The sequence below is a fragment of the Urocitellus parryii genome, chromosome 2 (genome assembly GCF_045843805.1).
Source record: "Urocitellus parryii isolate mUroPar1 chromosome 2, mUroPar1.hap1, whole genome shotgun sequence".
NCBI lineage: Eukaryota > Metazoa > Chordata > Mammalia > Rodentia > Sciuridae > Urocitellus > Urocitellus parryii.
This window is the reverse complement of record NC_135532.1, coordinates 50453893-50475655: the sequence shown is the minus strand read 5'-3', so window position 1 is coordinate 50475655 and position 21763 is coordinate 50453893.

Below are 21763 nucleotides of genomic sequence, written 5' to 3'. Positions count from 1 at the left end.
AAATTTTCTGCATAACAAAACCTTATGCATTATTGTGAAAAATGATGAAGTATCCTATGATCAAATAAGATTAGGTATTAGCAAATTCTGTGAGAGAATGCTATTTTCTGAATAGAATACACCTTTATTAGTTTCTAAATTTATCAGTAAACTTGCTTGTTATATTTTCATATAGAAATATTCATTATTTTTGTATTGATTTTAGTTACTATGGTTTTCAGTTGAAACCCAAACTGCAACAGTTCATAGTGCTACAACCGTCCATAAACAATGTTGACAACAACAAACTTTCAAACTTGCTATCACTTCATAAGTATGAATTGTTTTAAGAAAAAAGCAGAATAATAAAATCATTAACATAGGGTCCCAAAAAAACATGCTATGTAACCAAGTCACTATCCGCTTGGAAATGAATCTTAGGGGTGATTTATATAAGTATGCTTATCTGCAAGCATGTGTTTGTCTGTCTATTATCTATCTATCTTGCAATTATTCTAATGGCCGAGTAGCCTGCCAGATAACTTGGCTTCTTCTCTCTAGATGTGAATAATTTAGACTTGAACTATCACTTCTCAATATTTTTGATTAGCCATAAATTTTGCAGGTTTTCCTTATTAGAATCATTAAAAATAATTGTAGAGAGTAGGTATGAGCAGATGATATTGAAATAACTTTTTAGCAGACATTAACCTCACATACACCCTTTGTTGTAATATGTCTATTAATGTTAAACTATTTAAATAAAGCCAACATGAGGAGCAGGTCTGTGAAAGCTTTCTGGTTTTTCTCTTTCTTCAGACATTAGTAATCCCCCATTTTAGAACATGATGCCAGTGTAAATAAATCTTCAATTGAAAGTACTGTATTGGATTCATCCTTTTAGGATGAGTGACCTGAATAAGATATTCTCTAGCACTATAAAGGCAATGTATTCTCAAAACTTCAAGTATTCTAGCTTCCAAGATATGATTGTTCCTGTGGTCTCAAAATTAACTCTTCCTTGTATATTTCTTTAAGAATCCTTCCAGGGATTGGGTTGTGGCTCAGTGGTAGCATGCTTGCCTTGCGTATGTGGGGCACTGAGTTCAATACTCAGCACATTATAAATAAATAAAATAAAGGTATTGTGTCCTACAAGTAAAAAAATAATTCTTCTATAAATTGAACTACTGCTCTTTTGCCCCACTTTTGCAGAACCCACACTGCATATTATCAGACAAGGGAAAAGTTACATTTTAAACACTTATTTAAAGTGAGTGGTGATCAATACATCTACTGTCTTCTCATGTGAGAGAAATGCCATGTGTATTACACAACAGCATCTGAGAGTGCAGATTGTTTTAAAAATATGTTATAAAAATGCAGTCAGGATAAATGAAACAAATCATTACATCCTATCAGAGTCTAAAAATACTCACAGAAGTTGGAGAATTTAAGATCCTATTTTTTGTGTGTAAGGTATATTAAAAACTGTCCTTTAAGAACACAAATCTGTCAACTAAATCAGGAACATAGTGCAAATGAAATTATAAATTAATGTAATGTTCAAGGACAGAGTCTATGCAGAAATATTAAATTAGAAGAATTTTATTTATCCAAACCCTGTGGAGGTGAGAGAATGCCTTTCCAGATTGATGCCATAATGTGCTTTTCCTGCCAAGTATAACCCTGTGGTGGAAATGTGTGCATCAAGTTGTCAGAGCCTGAAATTATAAATTTGAATTACATTACTAACAGAAATTTTTAAACCCTGTCTTCACCAAAAAATCTCATCAGGATCTGGGTTTCCACGTAGTCTATTAACAAATGCAATTAAGTCTGATCAGACTGAACATCATCCTGGATCTGCTTAGAAGTCTGTACCTACCACTGGAAAAATTAACTTTTTAAATTTTATTTATAGTTTATGTGTACTTTTTTTTAGCTTAACCAATAAACCTGATGAGCAATCCTTGATATCTGTGAGGATCTGATTTAATGGTTCATTGTATAGAATATTTTTATTTGAACATATGCATCAGGTATTAAATGTATTTTTAGAACATGAAATTTTGTAAACATTTCCCTTAGTAAATTAAATAATGTAGAGATTTAGTTTTTCCAAAGTGGAGAAGACTCTTGAAAACTTTGAGTCCAACCTCAGAAATGTTTCAGCATAGAGGTTTCCCTTGAATGTTCTCAGGTAACTAAAACTGTTAATTGTGGTTTACAAGGAACTATCTAAAAAAAAATCTTTACACCTGCAAATTTGTTCTCCCTTGCTTACAAAAAATAGCAAATATTAGGGTCAGCAGGCAGTTTATGTAAATTTATATTTTATATGTAAGGAATGCAACTAGGAGCAATGGATAAAAATGTGTGATCCAACTACATCCTGTTAGTTGGACACTGTTTAGATCCAAAGCTATAAATAGGTTAAAAGTGAAAAGATGTAAATGTACTGGATATGACACTAAAGACACAGGCAACAAAAGAGAAATATAGACAAATTTGACCCTATGACAATTAAAACTTTGTATATCACAAGACTATGATAGAGTGAAAATAGTAAAAATAAGACAGACAGAGTAAAAATCAATCTACAAAATAGGAAAATATTCTGGCAGATTATGTCTGAAGAGGGGTGTTTCCATACAGAACAAGTAAAACTCAAAAGGAAAACAGTCCATTTTTTCCCCACTACTGAGGTTGAAACCTGGGGGTACTCTACCACTTAGTTCTGTCTCTATCATTCATTCATATATATATATATATATATATATATATATATATATATATATATATATATATATATTTAAAGAGACACTCTACCACTTAGTTCTGTCTCTATCATTCATATATATATATTGCATCTGACCTCAAACTGGGGGCACTCTACCACTTAGTTCTGTCTCTATCATTCATATATATATATATATATATATATATATATATATATATATATATATATAGTGTCTGACCTCAGACTTGTGATCATCCTGCCTCAGCCTCCTAAGCTGCTGAAATTTTATGTTTGTACCACTACCACAATGTCTGATACCAATTTTTAAATAGATATGACTTTGAATAAATGTTTCTTTACGAATAGCCAATAAGTAAATGCAAACATGTTCCACATAAGTCCTCGTCAGTGAAATGCCAATCAAGAACACAATTACATATCAAATCACACACATTTGAATGGTATCCTCAAAATATTACTGTCAGGAAAGATTAAAGAAAATCAGAATGCTTATGCACTGTAAATGTAAAATAATGCAGCCAACATGGAAAAAAGAGCATAATAAACTAACAATATAATTATTATATGATACAATATTTCTAATTCTGTGTATATATCCAAACAAATTAAAGGCAAGTTCTTTTTTAATTAAATTATTTATTTGTTCTAATTAATTATACATGAAAAGAGAAGTTCTTAACGTGATATTTGTATACCCCCATTTATGATAACATTATTCACCATAGCCTAGGGTGGAAGCATCCCAAGCATCCATTGGCAGATGAATGGATAAGCAATATATAACACAGTGAATTATTATACAGTTTTTAAAATGAAACATATAATACAATGTGGATGAACTTCAAGAATATATTAAGTAAAATAGATCAGCCACAAAATGATAGATACTATATAATTTCACTTATACATGATGTCTAGAGTGGTTCAAATCTTAATGACAAAAATATTAAAAGGGTGATTGTCAAGTGTTATAGGGAGGTGGAGAATGAGGAGTTATTGTTTCGTTAGTGCAGAGTTTTAATTTTGAAAGATAAAACATTTTGGAGATGGGTGGTATTGGCAGCTGCTCAATTATGAGTGCACTTAATACTATTTATCTTTACACTTAAAATAGTTAAGATGACAATTCCTTTTTTCATATCTTTCTAAAAAAATTTTACTTTTTATGGAACAGAAATTTATGCATTATATAGTGAAATTGCCTACCTAAAAAGACATATGAAAGGAGTAATTAGTTATAATTTTATTTAGAAGAAAATGAAATAACATTAATATATTATACATCTCCTTCAGCATGACACCATTGTTAAATATATTATAGTAACATTTTGATCAAGACTATCAAATAACATATTATAAAATGATTAAACTAGAAATAGAAAACATAGCTATGATTTTCCCTAATTCCTAATTTAATAACAACAAAAATAACATGTGCTTCTAGTATTAGGTCAAAGATCTTTTTTTTTCATGTAATTCCTAGCTTTTCCTCAAAATGTAAATTATTCAACTTACTTTTCACTTTACTTTTTCTATATAAATGAGAAATAAAATTGTACCTGTATCGTGGGAGTTTAGAAGGTTTACAAAAAATCATATTGGACTTTCTTAAATAGAAAAAAAGGGAAAATAAAGAAAGCTTTCAATATGGTAACTGTTCAATGAGTTTAGTTACTATTTTTATAAAAACAAATTCATATGGTACTTTGTGGCAAGCCACCTATGAAATGTGTGTGAACCAGATTGGCAATAAAGTCACTGAGTGGGAACCTCTGGTATCTGGAACTCACAGCAGCATTCCTGCTGGTGAGATGGCCTGATACATGTGAATTCCCACCGAGCTCTGCCAAAGGTCTTGTGCAACACCAGGGATGGGTGTGACCCATTAAGAGCCAAACAGCCTGCCTATTCTCACCTCTATCCTGTTTTTCATGAAGTAGTAAGCACTGAGACAAGGCTCCTTCCACACTGAAACCTTGCACCTACCTATCCCCTTTGAACTGTACCACTATAAATAAAGCAAGCTAGGGCTACAGCTTTGTTAGAAGTTGTACCCCTCTCATCAGCTTGGCCCATTGTTTCCCCAGTTCTGAAATTATATTTCTTTATCTTGTAATTATTTCATAACACTATTTTCTTGGCTTTTATTTTTCAGCTGGCCCATTCCTCCAGAGGGTAATAATTTATCTCACCCACAAAGGACATTACAAGAGTAATTTTGAATGAAAATTGAAGATGCCATCAAAAGCATACCAACAAAGAAAAGCCCAGGAACAGATGGCTTCTCAGCTGAGTTCTACCAGACCTTTAAATGAGAACTTACACCAATACTCCTCAAATTATTCCATGAAATAGAAAAGGAGGAAACCCTCCCAAATCCATTCTAAGAAGCTAGCCTGATTCCAAAATCTGACAGACACATCAAGGAAAGCAAACTTCAGACCAATATCCCTGGTGAACATAGATGCAAAAATTCCTAATAAAATCCTGGCAAATCAAATATAAAAATATATTAAAAAGAAAGTGCACCATGATCAAATGGGGTTCATCCTAGGGATGCAAGGTTGTTTCAACATATGGAAATCAATAAGCATAATTCATCACATCAATAGACTTCAAGATAAGAATCACATGATTATCTCAATAGATTCAGGAAAAAGCATTTGACAAATTGCAGCATACATTCATCTTCAAAACACTAGACAAACTAGGGATAGTAGGCACATACCTCAACATCATAAATGTTATATATGTTAAACCAACACCAACATCATTCTAATGGGGAAAAATTGAATGCATTCCCTCTAAAAAATGCAATAACACAAGGATGCTCCCTTTTACCACTTCTATTGAACATAGTCCTTGAAACTCTACCCAGAGAAATTAGGCAAAAGAAAGAAATTAAAGGGATATGAATAAGAAAAGAAGAGCTCAAACTATCCCTATTTATCTACTTCAGGATTTTATATTGAGAACCCCCCCCCCAAAAAAAAAACTCCACCAGAAAACTTATTCAACTAATAAATGAATTCAGCAAAATAGGAGGCTATAAAATAAATACCAACAAATCAATTGTATTTCTAGTCATCAATGATGAATCAACTGAAAGAGAAATAAAAACATCTATCCCTTTCACAATAACATCAAATATAAAATAAAATGCTTGGAAATCAGTATAACAAAATAGGTGAAAGACCTAACAATGAAAACTACGGAACACTAAAGGAAGAAATTAATGAAGCCTTAGAAAATGGAAAGAACTCCTACATTCTTGTATAGACAGAATTAAGGGTCAGTTCTAAGTATTTCATTTTAACTCTTTAAATCTTACAAACAATTATTATTTGTTACACATAATTTATCATCCCTCTTCCACCTCCCAGGAAAATGAGGCAGATATATTAAATAATGTTACATTGAAAATCTCAACATGGAAGCCACATCATTATTATAACTCTATAATAACTACATTAATCCATTAATCACCATCTGCAACAAGATGTTCTATGTATGACATTTAGGGAAATAATGATAAATTTTACATAATAGAAAAAACATACACATGAACTAGCTATAATTTTAATTTTAAAATATTTGGACATTGAACAATGTTACAAAATGGGGAAATTATTTCCTTCTGAATAATAGCTAATATTTTATTTTCTGTGCATCCCACTTATGCATATACAATTTGATTAAATTATTGTCCTAATGTCCATTTATATTATAGGGTATAGTGTTTTTTCCTTTACATATAATTTTTATTTTTCTCAAAAGTTCTATATTTTTTTTCTAATTACCATTCCTAAGGGGTATATAACTTTTTAACTGAGAATAATGTATCATAATTTAAAATATAATTTCCTTTTCTTTTACATGGACATTTTAATGGCTTCCCTTAATAATATATTGTAAGTAATGTTTGTGTCTGTGCATATAATCCCCCCCCCCAAATTTTTATTCACATTCTAAAGTATATTCAAGATATATGAATTCATCCTTGACATGTAATATAGGCTGATGCTGACTTTTATCCTAAAATTTGTCCCAGTTTTCATAGGTACTAATTCCTCTATCTTCATCTACAAGTGTAATTTTTTTTTCAAAATTATTGACAGGAATGAGGAGAAAAGACTACTATAAAAAGGAGGCGAGTGAATGAGATCATAGTTTAAAGACCATGTTAAAAATCAAATAAAAATTAAGGCAATTGGGAGAGGAGATGGTGTAAATAAGGATTTTGAATAAAATAATTTAGATTCACATTTATTAAGCCTTGTCTACATGTTATATATGTCTCATGTTCTAAATTCCAAAAGCTTTACATGAATTATTAATCTACAAAGCAAACTTAGGAAGTATATATCATTATAAATACTCTTGGAGATGAAAACTAGAACAATTTTTACTATTAGATTTTTAATTTAAGAAGTCATTAAAGGAAATACCAAGTGGAATAGTTTTCTGACATCAGTACAAATAATTTTATTCATTATACCATATTATAACATTTTTCCCCTGACCTAGAATGCCACTGTAAACTAGGTGGAAATGTTTTTTTTTTTAAATTAAAACAAAATAATGATCTCTTAATGTTTATTTAATTGTCCTATAATAAAATGGTGATGTATATTAATAGAGATTTCCCATTTGATTTTTGCATTTATCTAGTGGAAAAATTATTATAAATGTGAGTCTGGCTACCATTTTCTAAATTCAGAGTTGATTTTTTTTGTCATTCTCTGCCACAGATGATCAGTGAAATGGCTCTCCACATATTTCAGAATTATATAATACTAATTTTTACCTCCTGAATGTTTTAGCTAGATTTTATCCAAATATCATTTTTATAATTGTATATTCTTTGTAAATTCATTAATTCTTTGTTGAATATTCTTGAGTAGTGATCTATATAGGTTTTGTGTAAAAAGTATTATGCTATGGTTGTGTTTTAATTAGGGAAGTTAGAATGATGTCAATCGCTGTTTTAATTAAAGAAAAATGTTGGCCTTCTTGAAGTAATCTGTGTTATTTATTTATTTATTTGGTGGATACAATATCTTTATTTCATGTTTTTTCCTTTAACGTCATTGATCAATTTTATTCTTCTATTTGTCCTCATCATGTAATCTTATCATGTACATTTTTTATTTGTTTTAATTAGTTACACATGACAGTACAATGACTTTGACATTTCATACATTTGGATCACATGGGATACAATATCTCATTTTTCTGAGTATACAGTTTGCAGAATCACACTGATCTCTTTTTCTTCTTATCTTTCTATACTTTCACTTTCCTTTGTTTGTATGTAGTGTTTCATGATATATAGTTTTTCATTAAATGCTATTCGATATAGCATTTAATATATAAGTAATGACATATCAATATTTCCACAGTTCCTTGAATAAAAAAAATTTGGAAGTAAGCTCTCATAAATTCTTCTATATTTAAAAAAATTATATAAGGATTATATCTGAAAAAGTTAGCATACATTATGATTTTTTTCATGTTTATATAGTTTAAAATTTCTAAAAAGATAAATAAGGTTTTACTTTTGTTATCACTTGCAGTAATTAATATAGAAACTTAAAAAATGGACAAAAGGTACTCATGAACTCCTATTAATTGTTTGCCCATATATTATACTTTGTTTCTTATTTAGGAATGATGAGATTTTCTTTAAATTTCAAATGTTAGATATAAACAGAGATAAATAAAAATACCATATTACTTTATGACATAAAAATTTTAAAAAGAGTTTTTTCTTGAAAGATTGAACACTTTCATATAAATGTATATGTGCTGTATCATTCATTTTTTCATTGCTGTAACCAAATACCTGATAAGAAAAGCTGAGAGGAGGGAAAGTTTATTTTGAACTCAGAAAGATGCTGGTTTATTTGAATTTTTGTTGATTGTTGAATACTTAGTTCATGGCTGGCCAACCGCATTGCTCTGTTCCCAAGTGAGGCATAATACCACTGTGGAAAGGCATGGAGAGGAAAGCTGAACAGCTCATGGCAAGCAGCAAATAAAAATCCAATGATAGGAAGGTGCCAAGGACAGATATAGTACAAGATCACACCCCCAGTGACCTACTTCCTCCAGTAATGCCCCACCTGTCTACAATTACCACCCATTGTGTATTCCATTCACATTATTAATCCTTCAAAGGGATCTATCCACTGATGAGGTGACAGCCTTTATCATCTGATCATTTCAGTTCTGAACATTGCTATATCTCCAAACATGAATGTATGTGTATATACCACACACACACATTTATAGACATATATATGAAATATATCATGTATTATATATGTGTGTGTATTAATTTATTTAGAGAGAAATTGTTTCAGACTTCTAGAGAAGTTTTAATCTTTTTGATCTTCATGCTAGAAGACAATTTACAGATTTTAAAGTTTATGAATCTCTGGTTAGCCTGTACACAATGTCAAATTAGGTTTGATTATTTAAATGTACATATTCTGAAACTGCAGTCTTTTTTTTTTTACTATAGTGTTATCCTTTCATTTCCAGTGCAGCACATAAGTGACTAAATTACTATGTGATTTTTGTAAGTTCCTTTAAAGAATGCTTGGCTTCAGTCTTATGATATAATGCCCTGGAGAATAATTTTTACAATTGCAATTCTCTTTAGTGTCCTTGCTTGCTTTAAGGCATTGTCAATGGGTTGATGTAAAGGGCAACTTTGTTTATTTCAGAGACTTTAGTAATCCATAAAATCCTTAGGAGAATTAGGTTCATTTTTGAGAATAACTCTACATAAGTTTTGTGAAAAATAGTAATATGTTATGCTTTTAATTTTTATCATGGCATTAGAATGATATCCATAGTTGTTGTAATGGAAGAAAATACTGGTTTATTGAATTTTTGGCTGACTGTTGAATACTTGTTCTTAATGTTTGAACTTTCTTTGTTGAGTTCACTATTTTTCCTCCTTTTCAAGTTTTTTACTCAGCCTGAGATGAGAGACACTTTGTCTGTCTGTAATAGCACTTTAGGTCATCATGAACAATATCATATGATCACATTTTTTTGGTCTGCAATGTAACCTGAAAATTTCATCTCTTCTTTTTTTTTCTCCTGTGCATGAAAGGCTCTGATTGATACGAATGCCTGTGATTGTAAATAAGCAGCTTATTGAGTTCCAGAGAGTAGGTCACTTTCTTCAACTGATTTACATAATTGAACGTATTTCTTATGGTAATGGCATTTACAAGTGACAAAAATTGTGAATTCTTTCTGAATACATTATATTAGTGTAAGATTCTGTGATAGAGCACTATATACAATGTTTTGTGGTTTAAAAGAGATATATGGGGATGATTATGGTATATTAAAAAATGTTTACCATTCACTAGTTTAAGGAAATATATTCTCTTCTGAAATACACACACACACACAAATATATGTATGTATGCATGTATATTCGTGTTTACATCTATACTGCAAAAACATTTCTTTCCTCAAATTGTTATTATTTAACTAAATATTTAAATTAAAATGCTCCAATAACAGCTTTCTCTTCTGAACTTGAATATGAAATTCTAAACTGTATTGTGTGCTCAACTTATTATGTATTAATGTAATATATTTGTAACCTTCAAGTCCACAGTACTGTTGGGTTACTACAGAAATACAGAGGAATGTAATGATAAATATACAATAAAAAGACATATTTTAAAATTTAAACTACTTTGTATTATCAAAGAATAGAGATAAATATATGAGAATATATCTTTACATATTTAATTGCATACATATTCATATGCACAGATGCATTTGTGTTTATGTTAACATAAAATATATACAGTATAATATATTCAAACACTGTTTTGCTTTTTAATTGTCTTCTGTGTTTGTATGCATAAATGATTGTGAGACTCAGAAAGACTACTATTTTGAATAACTTTGTTGTGGGGAGATGTTGCTTGGATCAAAAAGAACAAAACATTTAATCATAGACATCTAATTCTGGATACATGTATCCCCAGGAGAAGCACATAAAATTCTAATTAACCTGTGAAGTATGTGAATTCTATTAGTAATGTAACATCCAATATCCACTTTAGTATTAACCATTGACTTAAAGCAGCATACACTGACTTTTGATTGAATGCTAGATTACATGGAACAGGCCCTGGAAATTAAATCTCTGCAAACAGGACAGTGGACAATAAACATAATACATGGACTCTCCAACAGTACCAATGAAAGAGTGCTTAACCTTACTAAATAAATTTTATATTCATCTGCTTTAATGAATCTACTGAGTTTCTAGTCTTTTGTAGACAATGTTTTTAACATATACCTACAGTAGATATAATGGTCAGGTAATGCCAATATTTCTTACTTTAATTTATTGATATGAGTCTCACTCTGTATTTTTTTCCAGGTTTAAATTTAATCCTTGAGGAATATTTACTACGGGTCAAGCATTATGTATCAGAGCTCAGTTAAGCTGGAGGAGAAAGAGCTCAGCTTCCAAATGTCAGAATTGCCCATTAAATCAACATGCCAAAAATGAAAGAGTAGGAGCCTTTAATCTATCTCTTACTGAGATGTCAGAAGCAAAAGCTAAAATCTGAGCAAAAGGTGAATTCTCTGGTTTTATGTTTCCCCCATGTAAGGATGCACAGATAAAGGACCAGGTGGAATAATGTTGACCTGAAGGTCACCTCACTGTTAAAGAAGGCCAGGACAAAGCCTTCAGTAGTTTTCTGTGTGTCAGAGTTGTGGGGAGATGGTAATAGGGGACAGCTAGGAGTGGTAAAATATTGTGTATCAGGGAAGAGTAGGGAAGTTGCCTTGTATCCCCCTGCAAAAAGCCTCTGCAAAGGTGCCGCCAAAAGAGATTATAGGCCCAATGCCTCAGAGAAAAATTCTTGTGAAGAAAGCTGTGTTGATCTGGGAGAGAAAAACAAATGTGGATATTTGCAGGTCTGGCCATAGAGATATGACTACTTGAACTGCAGCTCCCTGAGGAGACTGCTGGGCACTGACTGTGCATAAACACTGGTGTAGGAGGGTACAGTCCCCTGTGAAGTCTCTGCGAGAAGCCTTCATAGTTTCCTGTGGCTAGTCCTGAAATGTCAGACAGAGGGTTTTAATCAAGAGCTGGATTCCTTATTATGTTATAGTTTCATGCACTAGACTTTTTAATACTCACAATAGGCCATTGCAATTACTTAGGCTTTATTAAGAAAGAAATTAAAGAAACTAGGGAATAAATTTATTGAAAAATTTGCCAAATTACAAAATATTTAAAAAACAAGAGTAATATGAATCTGAATTTTATATTGTTCTATTATTTACAACAATTAATCAAGTTTTAAGTTAACACCATTATAAAAGATTCACTCACTCTTCTCTTTTATAATTTTCTTTCCCTTGGTTAAGTCTAAAGAAACTTCTGCTAATTTGCCAAATTTTATACATCTCATTTATTAATCTGTTTTAAAATGACTTCAGACAGGTAGAACTTCTCTTTTCTTAACTTTCAGTTCATATTTGCTTTTTTTCTGGTAACCTGAACAACTTGAGTTCTAACATGAAAATCCTTTCTCTAGTTTTTCTGGTCTTAGTTTTTCTGCAGCCCTTACTTGTGTAATTTTCAGGTTTAATTTTTACATACAGACAACAAATTCATGAGTGTTTATTTGCTTCCTATAATCCCAACAAAGGATGAGATTTTTTGATTTTTGCATTTTTCTAGATTTTATTTACTCTGATTTTCTAACTATCTGTGTCTTTTAAATCAATGGGTGGAGAAAAGGGTAATTATATATGTGCTGCTTCAATGTTAGTGTACCTATGTGGAGAGATATGAAGAGATCATACAAAAAAACAACAAAACTCTTGTCCAATGAAAGAAATTAATCTCCTAATCATATATGTGAAGAGTAGAGATGAAAGAATACATATTGGAGGATACTGAAAATGCCAGAAACTATGAAATTCTGTGTGTGAAGTCACAGTGTTTTGAAATGTTAGGCATGAGAAATCCAAGGATTGTCTACAAATCTTGTTGCTTCATTTTTTTTTTTAGAAAATAAAACAGTGCCACAAGATGGGCAGTATCTGATTATCTGAATTTTTTGTTTTGTTTTGTTTTTTCATTTTCCCTCAAGAGCTCAGAAATACTTTAGAAATACACAAGGGAATAGACAATACTACAATGATTTTAAGTCTGTTTTAAGTGTACTGTTTTAAGTCTATTTTATCTTCCTAAAGAATTTCCATTTTACTCTAAGACAATTAACATTTTTAGGATATGTGCTTATCACCCATTTCCTTCTCTTTGAAGCTACCCTTAACTTCTATTAGAAATCTAAGATAAACCAAGTCAAGTGAGTACTCCTTTTGGGATAACCTTATGTCTAGGACAATCTGCAAATCTGTCTTCCAACTGTATTACAAACATAAACTTCATGTCTCTTTTGGCTTCAAAGTGGGGCTTTTTGAGGAAAGAAATGCAAAATAAGTATTTGTTGACAGAATTCTGCAAATACACACAAAGAATCCAAAGAGTTTTTCTAGGAAAGAGTAGATTCCTTTTAAGTTCAATTCTGCTGCCAACCTTTTCAAAAATAGTTTCAAGAACACCTAATAGTTTTATATATTTACAGAAATTTCAAATTCTTGAATTAATTTATGGAGTTTATTTTCAACAACTCTGTATACTGACTGATAATGTGAGAGTAAGTAAACCTCTTTTAGATTAAGATACTAATGATAGATGGCAAGGTTCACTTAATGAAGGAATTCAAAGAGTGGAAAATACATGGATAAGTTCATAGAAAATCTTACCAAATAAAAGTCGGTGTATTGTTAAAACCACCAGAACAAATCCAAAAACAGGAAAATTATGAGGGGAAATTTTTGGTAACTTGTAGGTTTTTTTGCATACGTAATGAGTTTAAAAATACCATCCCACACAAACCTTATCTTTCCAGAAGACTTTGGAAATTTCTTATAACAAATTTAAAATATTGAAACACCATGAATAAAGTTACAATGTGGTGAGCCACAGCAAGATGTCACATTCAATAGATGTATTATCCTAACTTCTGGCTGTCATTAGCTAAATAAAACCTGGCATAATAATAGGTTATGGCAAGGAAGGTATCAAAGGTATTATGTACTAGTGATGCCTAAAGGTTGTATACTTTTGATTTCTCATCCCCTGTATGTACGAGTAAATTAGAAAAAAATATGAGCTGAAAATTATAATACTTTTTTTTTTAAAGAGAGGGTGAGAGAGGAGAGAGAGAGAGAATTTTTTAATATTTATTTTTTAGTTCTAGGCGGACACAACATCTTTGTTGGTATGTGGTGCTGAGGATCGAACCGGGGCCGCACGCATGCCAGGCGAGCGCGCTACCGCTGAGCCACATCCCCAGCCCAAATTATAATACTTTACTTATCCTTAAGCTGAAAATTCTTAAATAAATTGGAACAACTCAAATTAATTTTATTTATTCATTTTTCTAATTAAGATGCATTGACCATCAATGATATGAAAAGCATACTGGGACATGTATAAAGAAATAGGACATATAAATAGTGAGTTGTTACATATGGAGTTGTTATGAATGAAGTAAATAAAATGCAAGGGAGGAAAGCATATCTCATATCTAAGAGCATTATGGACAGTGTCCTGAAGGAAGCTCATATTTGAGGTGAGACTTAAAACATGTAACCCCAAACTACATAGAGTGAGATTTACTATAGGCTTAAGAAAAGAAATTAAATAGTTCTCCAAAAAGAACAGTTTTTAGGAAAGCTTCATCTTTTAAGAGGAGCTTCATCTTTTAAGAGGTGTCTACAGAAAGAGACTCCATTTTGGGCTTAAAAGAATTGGACTTTATATATGAGAGTTGGTTGGTGATTAGGAAACTAATCTTAAAGTATAAACAGATAAGTGCCAAACATACTCCATGTTCTTCAGAGGATGATTGGACAAGTGCTGCTTCTGTACATTGTAATACACAGAAAAACTGGGATTTTTTCTGAAGTTATTAAGTACTTACCAGATAATATGTCAGAGGACTCAACAATAACCTGAGAAATGTGTCTAAATTTATTTTCAAATAAGATATTTTCATAATTTTGAAATATTAAACCTGAAATTCAAGATATCTGACTACCTATAAAATTAGAGGAGGCATAATTACTTGTCAAATCAGAATCAGAGAAGGCACTTGTGTGTGAAATATAATGACCTTACAATAATCAATAGTACATAGCATAGAGTATTTTAATTTTTCATAGGCTTTCAATTAATTAAGAATCAACATTTTAATTATTATGATTATTACATTTTCATGATAAACATAGGTGCATTTATTCATTGAGATAAATAAATTATTGTCATTTAACTAGTTTTACTACTTCATTTACCAGTTCAAACATTTTTATGAATTATACTATTTTCATTTTTCTTCAGCAGGTAAAACTTATAAAATTATTTTTATATTATACATATAGATATGTTGATAAAATAAGTGTAAATATCTGAAAACAAGAACTATCTCACCTGTGTTAGCAACACTGGTACTTAATTACACTGAAAATTAATCATGTCTAATAAGTAGTGGGAACTGCCTATACCTTCCATGACATTGTTGGAAGAGAAAAGGAAAAAGAACCATGTGAAAATAGTTTCCCCTCTCTTCTCTCAGAACCTGAAAAATCCCCATTAGAGATGGCTTTTAAGAATCAAAAATCTTAAAAGTGTTCCTTTTTATTTAAAACCCAGATGCAGTCTGTTTTATTAACCACTGTGCACACACACACAAAAAAAAGTGTGTCAGGCACATTTTCAGTGTTCAGAAATATCTCCTGAATGGGTGTATTTACCAGGTTATGCTTTAATAGAGGACTTCTCTTGTAATAGAATCTGGATGTGAACACACCAAGCACATGGACCTACTTCACCCAGTTGCCCAGAGGCTTCCAAAAAAGAGCTGCCAGGTTAAATTTTTTTTTTTCCATCAGATTAACTGCATGAATTCTTTCTTTCTCTTCCTTTCTCTTTTTAAGCACAAGTAAGACAATCATGATTTACTTACATTGACATTAGTAATTCTGTTTATAAATCTAAATATTAAAAAGGTTACCATGACATACTTATATAATTTTACTGTGTTCTCAAATACTTGGTGGTGAATATTAACATTATCTTCAGTATTAATGTGAATTTTATTTTTCTATTGAGGGATAAAGTAACAAATATGACCTTTATTCCTAAGATTAATGGAAATACTTAACTAAAATAATAATAAATATAGTTACAATTTCTTAGGAAAATTACTTTAAACAAATAGTTGGCAATCCAGTGGGGATGGGTATGAATCAAGTAATTTAGGAACACTGCACATAATTGCTACTAATGTGAATAATAGCTATTTTATTATATGCTATCACAAGATTAAAATATGCTTATGCTAAGTCCATCAAAATATTTACTTATATTTATTTATGCACATAATGGTTCCTCTGCAACTTCCTTTTCATATAATGTTCCTCTCCCCAAATTTTTATCTGTTATTAGTTTTGGATTCCTTTAACAATCAAATCTATTGCTAACCATGAATGCCACTCCATTCTAGGAAGAGAAAATTAGCCAAGCATAGAAAGACACACACCACATGATCTTATTTGTAATCTTAAAAAATGTATATCATGAAAATTAAAGATATGATATTAGTTACCATAGGTGGGGAAGATTCAAAGGAGTGAAGAATGGGCAGAAATTGCTCAATAGATAAAATATTACAGCTTGATGGAGGGATAAGTTCTAGTATTTTATGTTACAGTAGGGTGAAAAAAGTTAATAATGATATAGTATGTCACAAAATAGCTGGAAGAGAGGATTTCAAATGTACTCACCAAAAGTTTAGTGTGATGGAAATGGAAATTAACCATACTTTATCATTCTCTCATGTGTATGTGAATTAAAACATCACATTGTATCCCATAAATATGTATAACTATGATGCATCAATCAAAAATATACCCTAAAAATCAACAACTTTACTCTTTAACTTTCATTAAAAATTATAATCTCTATATCTTCATACAAATATAGCATTTTTCAAGTTTTTGAAGGTCATTATTTATATAATAATTAATTAAATTTCTTATTTCCAAACAAGAGTATAAAATATTTAAATTTGAAGCAATATTTTTTCAGTTTAGCATTCTAACTTGCTAATTATGTGTAGGTTCACACAACAGGTACACACCTAATCAATTAAGGAAGGATGCCTAAATATGAGAGGTTATGATCAGTATTTTCTTAGACATACAATCAGAGTGTTTTAAAGTGCAGAAGAGAAGAAAAAGAGAGAAAATTAGCATCTGATTCAATTAAATAAACATGTATTAAATATTTTCTGTCAGACACTGCTTTAGTTGGGTCATCAAAAATAATGGTCTGCTAATATATTCACCTTTCACTTTCAACACAGGAATAAGTAATTAAATAACAGTTTAAATGATTAAGATATCAGAATATTAGTTATTATATATGCCAACTACTTATGCTACTCTTTTTTTTCTTTTCTTTTTTGTTCTGATGATTAAACCAAGGGTCATTTACCACTTAGCTGCATCCCCATTTTTTAAAAATTATTTCTCATTTTTGAAACAAGACCTCACTAAGGTGCTTAGGAGCTTGCTCAAATGGTAAGACTGGCCTTGGGATCCTCTGCCTCAGCCTCCTGAGTTGCTGGGATTATAGTCATAAACCAACATGCCCAGCACTTATACTACTCTTAACATAAAAATTATTAGCAGATATAAACATAATTTAAATATAAATTTTTCAGTGTTAATAAAAATTCGATTGATTATCCTTTCTACCCCAGAAATATGTCTTTAATATTAAAAAATACATAAACTCAATAAAAAAACTTTTAAAGGGCAACTTTAAATGCGAACTTTTCACATTTTAAATTTAAAACTACTCATAAGGACAAAATATTTAAAAGACTGGGCATATATCATTATAAAAAAGAAGAGACTGCATTAAATAGATATTCAAAATGACAAATTTGCCTATTTAGTTGCTAGCATATGTTCAAAATAATTTTATCAATGCATGAAACTTGACACCCATCCTATAAAATGAAATAAGATGGACTCAGAAAATGAAGGGTCAAATGTTTTCTCTCATATACAAATGCTAGAGAGAAAAAAAGGAATTTGAAAAGGGGGAATCTCATGAAAGTAGAAGAATAGTAGAGGAAGAGGATCAAGAAGGAGGGAAAAGAATAAACTGGAGGAACTGGGAAAGAAATTGACCCAACTATGCTGTGTGCATGTATGAATATAACACAATATATCCTACCTTTATGAACAATTTTAATATACCAATTAAAACAAATAGAAGGAATACCAGTAGAGTAGTGAAAAGGGATCAAGGAGAGGGAGGAGGGGAGAAAAATTGAAAGTAAAAGGAAATAAAATGAGGAAACTTTGTTATTTGCATATATGTATATGTCTTATTATAAGGTGCTAATAAAAAACATAATTAAAAATAAAATAAAATAGCAGAGGCTGGGAAACTTGTGGGAGTGGAGTAGAGAAAGAATAGTTAATGGCTCTAGAGATACAGCTGGATAGGAGGAATAACTTTACAGTTGGATAATCATAGTACACAACAATTAGCTAGTATTTTAGAATAGGTACAAGTCAGGATTTTTAATGTTTACTACACGAAGAAATGATAAATGTCTAGATGCAAGATATAAAATTACTGTGATCTGATCCTTACACATTGTATACATGTATTAAAACATCACACTCTACCCCATAAAATGTACAATTATGGGTGAATTGAAAATAAATGTGTACCAAATTAATTTGCAAAAAAACAACTAAACCACCAACACTGCCAACAACAATGGAGTTTAGCCTGGGATTTGAGCAATACTGTTTGTATACTCCCCACTATAGTACATATAATGTACTTCATCAATCACCAGTCTTTAATGGGTATAGGAAATTTTTTAAGAGTTAATCATTAAAAACAAATAATACCTAAAACGACAAATGAAACTCAGGAAAGCTTTTTCAAATGGTTTTTGGTCCTCCTAGTAAAATTAAAGATTAAACAATGAGTAAAATCTCTCCATGGTCATTGCTCAGATAAATCGGGAGGAAACTGAACCAAGAGGTACTCAACTGTAGCAGCTAATTTTTCAAACAAGATTTCTCTATAACTTACCATTGCCCATTCTTATGCTACCAAATTTGTAATAGTAATAAATATTGCTATAGATACACATTTGATAAACATTATCCTTAAAATATAAATTAAAGTAATTCAAAGAATCAAATTATTCCCTTGTTATGAGCATCCATCATGTATGTAACAAGTGCGTAATTTTAACTTCATTCACCATGTATAGAATTCTAAACTTCATATTTTAGGTGAATAAATTAATTCATGAAGGGAACATATATTTAATGAGTGTCTACTGCATATTAAGGGCTATTTTAGAGCTTGAAGATGCAACAATGAATGACTAAAACAACTTCTCCCTTAAAATTTGTTTTAATAAAGCTCAACAAACCACAAGAATATAAACAAATATATGTGTTAAATGGGAGTTGATAATAAGTTTTACAATAAAGAACTCAGAATGATTAAGGGAGATAGAAAGTATCAGAGACTGGAACAATTGCCTTTATGTAAAGAGGTCAGGGTGTTGAAAAGGAGTGCTGTGTCACTTTGGCATGTCTATAGACATCTATTATGAGATATTACACAAGGGAGTCATGGGCATACTAATGACAGAAGCCCAGATTTCTGGGGCAAGGGCACTGAATTGGTCTGATCTGCTTTTCCAAAATTAAGTGACTGTACAGAGTAAAGAACAAGCACACATGCAGACAGCAATGAAGTCTCCTGAAATTCAGTGTTTATCATTCCTGGCCTGTCAGTAGATTTGATACAATGTAGTCGTTCAAAGTAACTAGTTAAACATGTTATATAGAGCCAAATCATGCAGAATACTTAAAAAAAATAACCTGGATTTTAAAAGGTATTAATTTACTCTTTAAGTGAAATGAAATGAAGTCAAATTGACAGAGAATAAATATGGTTAATGTCATTGCATAGATCAAAATTGAATAAGTAAAAGCAATACTTTAAAAATGTATCTCTTTCATCAAATTATATAAGTGTTGTTTTTTCCATTTTTTAAATATGTTTATTTTATTTTTATGTAGTATTGAGGATTGAACCCAGCACCCTGAGCATGCCAGGCGAGCACTACCACTTGAGCCACATCCCCAGTCCCTTGTTTTTTCCTATGCAAAAACCAGGATATAATAATCTTCATACTTCTACTGTGTAATCATACAAATATTATATATTGTAGTCACCTAATTTTTGATCATTAAGTATTTCTCCAAGGTGGGTGAAAAAATCACTTGTGGGGACAAGTGCATAGAGTACTGCATACATGGCATACATTAAGGGTGTCTGAGTGGCAAACCACTCCCCAGTGCTAGGCACATGAGCGGCAAACTGCTTACCCTGTAGGCACAGCCCTGGGTGTAAGGCCCTGTGTTGTAGTCCCTGTGCTTGCTCCATGGCCTGCTCCTCAATTGGTTACTGCAAGGACAGTTGGCCAGAAATTATATTGGTGGTTACCTGTAATCTGCTTAGCTACTGCCTGAAAAAAAATATACGTGTGTGTGTGTGTGTGTGTGTGTGTATAATATATATATATATATATATATATATATATATATATATATATATAGTAACTTCTCAATAAAATCATATCTGTTCTCTGCTTGTTCTTCAGAGGTCTTGATTAGTGACTTTGAAGCCACACTTTCCTTTACCCTGTACCATGGACCTCCTCACTGGACCACAGACAGCCCACACAATCACCTATTTCAGTCTTATTTCCTGAAACAAGTTTATTAAAAATGAGTTAACCATAAAGCATGAAATACTCAGGCATCTTGAAAATTTAAGTCTGAAGTACATCTTCCTGTACAGAGAACATAATTTTTGTATAATGATTTCTTTTTCCATCATTTTTTGTACCAACAGAAGCACACTATTATCCAAAGAGATTCTCTATGACTAGTTGAGCAAGTTATAATAACTTATTTTTCAACACACAATGATAAAATCATCTTTTCTTTGTGAATATAATTGCAAATTTTACTATTCCACACTCTGCCATCCTAGATTCATTTCACTTAGTGCTAAAAAGATTGTCCAGTTTTTGTATTAAAATGTGGCCCTTGGCTTTTGTAACTCCATGGTGGAGAAACCCTGCTGCTTTTTGTGATGGTGACCAAATCCTGATTTATGCCCTACTCTCTCTGTAACTGTAGGTGAAATGACCAGGTAAGACTTGTTTTTTATCTCCAGTTTGGGGTTTGAAAATGGTCTTAAACAATCAGAGAAGAGAAGTGATAATATTAATTTTGGGGTTTTTTTCCTACCTTAGAGTGGTCCTTGTAATGACATTTAGGGAAGAAGGTTGTGACCAGGTCCCTATTACATGGGCTTAGAAAATGACTGCCCTGGTTCGACTCAGTAGAGAAGGCACTTTTCAAAAACACTGAAAATTGCCATAAAGTGACAGAAAAGACAGAAATGTTTTGTAGTTGTAGTTATTTCTTTATATATTTTTAATATCTGGCCATCACAGACATTACAAATAGGTCAGGTCTATTGTTATCCTGTGAGCCATGATTCTCTTAAGCATCCCTCTTTGAGGTGATCATTGGTAGCTGTTAATCATGGGGTCTTTATTTTTTAGAATTAGAGTTATAGGTGGCAATCATATGCTTTTTTCTTTTGTTGGCTATTGTGAGTAAAATGTGAGTCCATTATAATACAGAGTGACAAATATGTACCCTGTTCTGGCTTCTTGCTGAGCAAATAATTCCCGTCTCATTTTTGCTATTGGATAAGGTACAATTGTGGCTATTAAGGATACTTCTGTCTTT